General features: G+C 40.2%; 1 protein-coding gene across 5 annotated transcripts in view; it reads right to left on the bottom strand.

Annotated features, from left to right (window-relative positions):
- Positions 1-283: 283 nt before the first annotated feature.
- LCORL (ligand dependent nuclear receptor corepressor like) overlaps positions 284-6474 on the bottom strand; it is a 374618-nt gene continuing 368427 nt past the window's right edge. For all 5 annotated transcript variants that reach the window (XR_003854676.1, XM_029590369.1, XM_029590357.1 and 2 more), the window contains one exon: positions 284-1321. The gene's annotated coding sequence lies outside the window, so the exon portion shown is untranslated. The remainder of the gene's footprint in view (positions 1322-6474) is intronic.

The raw sequence follows: 6474 nt of genomic DNA, 5'->3' as shown, positions 1-6474 counted from the left end.
AAACATTTAAAATCTGCTGAATTAACAATATTGTGGGCATCGCTTTGAAGTACTGAAAAAGTGGAATATAAATAAAACATGTACACTGTTTCTACTTAATATTACAAATGCAAATAGCAGTCAATATTAATTCTAAATACACATCTGTACTATGTACGGATGGCCCATTCATTTTGGGATTGAGTTAAAAAAAAAAAAATTACCCATAAAAGCATTGAGATAACAGGTTTAAACAAAAACCTTCAGCTGGTGAAAACTTCCCAGAAATGTAGGGAAACCCTCCTGGCATTACATCAGAGTTTATTTTCTTAAAGAAGGCACTCATATTACATTAACAGTAATTACAGTTACATTTCTGGTTCTGTTTGAAGTGCATAGATGAAATATCAGAAACATTCAATTTTAATCACAAAGTCAAAGACTGACTTTCGGAAAGCCAAAATCAGTTTACTTTTTTACATCTGAATTGGATACATTTCAGTAGAACAAAAAAATTTCCACGAAACTTCACCTAGAAAAAGCTACTAATCCATTGCAAATCTGAGCATTTACCGTCTTTTTCTGGGCGAACTCTGCAATTCTGGATACTATTTTTAGAACAGATATCTACATAGTAACAAAAATACTTCACTACAGCCCATGAAGGAAAACATAAGAGGAAAACATTATAAACATGATAGTTTATAACTATATTTCTGCAAATGTAAAATGGTAGTGAAGATTTTCTTTGAAACCCCTTGTTGGTTTTATACCTTTGCTCCGAGGTAGTTTGTCTCTATCTGCTCCAACATGGTTTGTAATTCATAGCATCAAAATAAATCTTTCAAGATTAACTATCCAGTCACATATTCATCAGAATATATTAAATTCTGTGCACAAAAATAAACCTGAACACAATTAGATATTTAAACTTAAAGCTGCACAAAATGTCATAAAATTCTATTTAAAGCAAAAATCTCAGTCAAATATACTATTTGTATTTTCTAACACAAAATAAGTGCAAAACTTCATACAAAAATAAAGGAAAAATATATGACTAATGCTAGTGACTGAATATAACAGCATATTCCACAATTTGACAGAATCAATTTAACCAAGCTTAATGTTAAACAGAACAGAAAATTATTTACAATAGTGCAAAATAACCAATATTTTTTACATTTCTGAACTTTTGGTTTGACTGTATTGTTGACAAAAGATGATTATGTAACACTCCAATTCGAATCCAATGACTGATTAAGGCACTCTTCGTGGACTTCAAATAATTACTTGCTGTGTTCCATGAGTCAGATGAACATTTTAAGTTATCTCTTGTGACATACTGTAAAGAAAGTTGAATGACATTTAATGTCTCATTACATAAACAACCAAACAAAAAACACCAGAAAGTAAATTTCTAAATACCACCCCTCTGAGATTGTTTCTAATGCAATGTGTGTACTTTATGATCACCAAAGCAATACAGGTAAGAACTGATTAGGTTGGAAATGGGGTACAATTGGGTCAAGGGAGACAATTACATGTATGATTTTTAGGACTATGCATGTGGTTTTGGTAAGAGAATGTATTCACAAAGATGGCAGACACTGATCTCTGTGGATGCTTTTCCCGGGCAATTTTTGGGGCAAGGATGCGTGCATATTTTTCCTTTGAAAGTTGGTGCAATGGATGCAGATCAAAATTGCCTCTATAATATACTTTAAGCTAAATTTTCAAAGCTGGATATGCACCAAAATTGGGAAATGGGCAGGTATCTTACACTTGCGCATGTTCACCCAATTTTACAGGGCAGACAGATGCGTGCACAAGGGCCGATGTACAAATCTCCCATAGGACAAAAAATAGGCAGGGGTTGGGCATTTCAAGGCATAGTCAAGAGACGTGCATCAATTGGCTATGTGCCTGGATGTGCGTCCAGGTCCAATGCCACATAACACCTCCTCCATAGCAGAAAAAAAGTTAAGTCAATATAAAAATTTCCAGGATTCTAGGAAATGTTTGAGGGGTCTGGGAACTGTGGTGGGAGAGGGGTTGTGATGCAGGCTAACAAAACATGGAGGTTTGGAGGATCTAGCTGATCACAGCTTAGTGGGGTGATGAACTGGTGAAACTGGTCATTGGTTGGATGTGTGTGTCTGTTATAAAATACTCTCACTTGTGCGTCCCTAAGCCAACTTGCACTGCTGGGCATGTCTAGGCTAATTTACAACGTGCGTGCATGTTATAAAATTGTTTGCATATCTGGGTGTGCCAACATGTATATGTCTGCTTGTGCACCCGTTTAAAAGTTAAGTGTCTTTGTACTATTTTTGCTATGAACAATTGAGTTAAACTAAGAAATCTAGAAATATAACAGTCTATGGTAACTTTCCTAACTGGGAAAAGCAACCTTTTAGTTTATCTCCTTTAGAAGAGGGAATAAAGCTTTCAAAATAAATGTATTTTCTGTGCCTCTTTCCATTCTTCCAGATGTTTTGGATTTGTTTGGGGGAATTACAGTATATGGTGAAATGAGGCATTATTTAAAAATAAATGTACAACAGCGAGGGCTTGAACTCGTGGCCATAACCAGAGGTAAAAGACAGCTTAGCTTTAAAGCCACTGGGATTGCTCAGAGCTAGTCTGGGTTTTGAGTAACCATGACCTCTATTGGAAGCATTATTGTTATTTGAGCTTGACAGAACTTAATTGCCAAGCCAATTGAGAACACCTGACAATATCCAAGAAAGGGAATGGCCCCATCCACATATTTCCGGAAGTCTACATATGGCTGCCAGGAAAACCATACATTATATGGATTATAATTAATTAAATCTGGGAGTTTTCTTCCTCTGGGGAAGAGCTAACTTGCAGATAAAAATCAGCAAGCCAGAGTATTAACGCTAGCAGCTGCCACTTCTTCTGTGGTCCCTTTCGCTTTACCTTTTCATGCCTTAACAACCATTTGTCAGTAGCCGTTAAGAAACCACACATATTCTGCTTTTGGTATAAAATGGCCGCAGCTTTTATTTTAACACATAACATAATAACTTTCTGGTTACCCGAGCCGGTAGTATGTTCTTCGCCGCTGCCCGCCAAAGGAACCAAGCAAGGCAGCCATACTCAGTGAGGCCTCCCGCTGTGTTGCTGAGCAAGGGGGCGGCGCCTTCACCTTTCACCTCCCGGCGCTGACGGCTACCCCGCCGTCATGTGGTGTCACCAGCACCACTTGTAATACAGCCCAACTGGCCCGGGTACCCGCCAAGACATGAGGTAGGGAGGACCCTTGCCTCGTATGTCCCCCCATTAACATATAAGCTGCGGCCTTTTATACCTTACTATCTTGTGCCTCAACAGCATCCTGTATGGTATTATTGAATATGTCGTATCCTATCTCTGACAAGTGTATTCCGTCAGATCTGAATAACCCTGGGGACATATCGTCCGCCCACTGGTGTCTAATTTGCTGTCCCCCCATCTTTTGTAATCCATATTCCAATTTGGCGATTTACTTCTTTCTCCCTCGACCCCATAATTTTGACCCCATCCATTTTGGTCTCTGTATGATATCAGACCAGCATACCGTGGCATTGGGATATAGCTCCATTATCTTGACCAGGTCACTTTTTACTTTCTATACCAAGCACTTACATGTCCATGAACGTAAGTCATTGCCCCCCAGATGCAATATATCATATCCGGAGCAGCCCTTTTGAGCCTTAGGTGCCGTAAAAAGGGCAATAACTGTTCCCATTACATGCCCGGCTTTCCCATCCATGCGACAACCCAACCTTTCGGTGCCATACCCAAATGTTGTCCATATACAAGTCAAGTAACTGACCAGGAATGCCTTATCGATGTATGACTAAGAATGCCTGCTGATTTTGTACTTTGTACTCACCTATTTTTGTATATAGTTGATTGTATCCATTTAATTTTTGGAATACTGCATCGCCTAACCAGTATTTTACCCTCCCCCTGTTTAATGTATTCTTATGGTTACATGTAAGGGCCCCCGCCCGAAAGTTATTTATATTCTGCTGTTATATGTAAGGGCTCCGCCCAAAAGCTTTTGTTCTTTGTGAACCGATGCGATGTGCATACGAACATCGGTATATAAGAGACTTTAAATAAATAAATAAATAAATAAATAAATAAATAAATATGCTCTCTTAGCCGCCCAGCGTATGTATGAGTGACCAATGATCCATGCTATATTCTATACCTGTTGGCATCTGTAAGATAAATTAACAATTCTTGTTAACTGTGTTCACTGTCTAGTCGTACATAATGTATTAATTGCCTTAGATCGCCAACGTCCAATTTTCTTTATTGCGGCCGTTTCAAGTCCCGCCTGAGCTGCACTTGTGGCCTCCCCAATTCTGAATGAGTGGGTGGTGAATTTCTTCGTGTCACACTTGATTGCGGTTACCGATAATTTAAGTATGGCAGCGAATTGGAATCTGGTAAGTGGAGTACCTCTCCCGTCGGTTCCTGAACCAATTGCTCCTTAAAGCTATCATTTATTCCATCCAGGAACGTTATCTCTGTAGCGTGTCCCGATGATACATTTACCCAGTCAATATTGGGGTAATTGAAGTCTCCCATTATTACCTCACTACCAATTTGGTTAACTTCCCTAATTTCTCTTAGCATTTCACTGTCAGTTCTCACTATCTTGACCAGGTGGATGTAGTAGTGTACTCCTATCACTATAGTCTTCCCCGACACACAAGGGATTTCTACCCATAAAGATTCAATTGTGCATTTAGTCTCATGCAGGATGTTTATCCTGTTGGACTCTATGCCATCCCAGACAAAGTGCCACACCGCCTCCCGGGTGCTCCTCTCTGTCATTGTGATATAATTTGTACCCTATTATAGCACTGTCCCATTGGTTGTCCTCCTTCCACCATGTCTCTGAGATGCCAATTAAGTCTATGTCATCATTCACTGCTATACATTCTAACTCCCCCATCTTACTTCTTAGACTTCTGGCATTAGCATACAAACATTTCAAAGTTTGTTTTTTTTGTTGTATTTTCATTCTGTTTTTTTAATTGATAGGGATAAGTTAGAATTTTTAGCTCAGGTGAGTTTTTAGTTGGATTACTTTTCTTATTATTGGAACCTCACTGTCAGGATGCCCTAATTCTAATGCATCATTAGTATCCTTTGAAGATACCTCTCTCCGAACCATGCGCTGCTGAGCGACTGTCGGCTTTCCCCTTTGTTCTAGTTTAAAAGCTGCTCTATCTCCTTTTTAAAGGTTAGCGCCAGCAGTCTGGTTCCACCCTGGTTAAGGTGGAGCCCATCCATGTGCCCATAAAGTCTTTAGCATGTCATGTGTGATAGGATGTCTGTTATCCTTGGTGGGACCTATTCTCTTCGCCCATACGGTCATTATCTTCTTGGTGATGAATGCCTTAGTGGGGTCACCCCAACCGTGAGCCTTAGCGAAAAATGCCAGTCCAGCTAGGCGTTTAATTACTGTGTTCCTTGAAACTCCAGCTTCCTTTGCTGAGTCTGAGTCTATGTATCTGACAATCAAGTCTTCGCTTATTGGACTTCGACGCCAGCCATTGTCTCCCAGAAACTTGGTCACAACTTCTTATCCCCGGCAGTAAGATGTCCAAGTAGATGGGGCAACCGATCTGCATACTAATTCCCGTGTGGTTGCAGACCAACTTTCCATAGGCGCTCTGGAATTGGTTGTTCCGCTTCGTCCGCTGTTGGTACCTGCTACGAAACAAATGCCATTTAGCACGAGATAATGAATCTTGCACCGCCATTAAATATTCCCGGCACGTGCTTAGCCCGCAGTGTAGTGTTATTCTTTAATGCCTCTTAATCCTATTTCCCTTAGCAAATTGACAACCCTGGGGCACTTGGCTGATTGAGCATTTATTACCTGCACCACTGCTTGGTTGTCACACCAGAATGTTAAATGTTTATTTCTTATCCTATCGCTCCACAGTACATGTCACCCATATTGGAAGCGCTCTAAAAATGTATGTTCTTGGTGAGCCCTTGCGAGCTCCACTCTTCTGGCCATCTTTCTGCGCACCATGAATCTTGACAGATAGCTCCGATACCCCAACTCCCGATGCATTGGTGTGGATATTCAAATCTTTGTTGGACAGTGATGGTCTCTGTATTACCATTACTCCGTTAAAGTTGGAGAGGAATGAAGTCAGCCAGGATATATTTAGAGATGCACATGAAATGGTGCGGTCGTTTAACTCCCACTGTTGCCACTGCTAATCTCCTCATGAACACTCTTCCCATGGGAATGACACTGCACGCGAAGTTCAATGATCCCAAAATGGATTTGAGCGACCCGCAGGGTTATTTTCTTAGCTAAGTTCGCTTGTTGTATAATCATGCGGAGATTGGTGGCTTTCTCCCCTGACAGTCTCGCAATCATTTGTTGGAATCTATTTCGATACCTAGGAAGGATATGATAGTTGCTGGACCTTCCGTTTTACTGAGAGT

The sequence above is a fragment of the Rhinatrema bivittatum genome, chromosome 1, assembly GCF_901001135.1.
Source record: "Rhinatrema bivittatum chromosome 1, aRhiBiv1.1, whole genome shotgun sequence".
NCBI lineage: Eukaryota > Metazoa > Chordata > Amphibia > Gymnophiona > Rhinatrematidae > Rhinatrema > Rhinatrema bivittatum.
The sequence above is the reverse complement of the archived record's forward strand: the minus strand, read 5'-3'. Positions and strand labels throughout refer to the sequence as shown.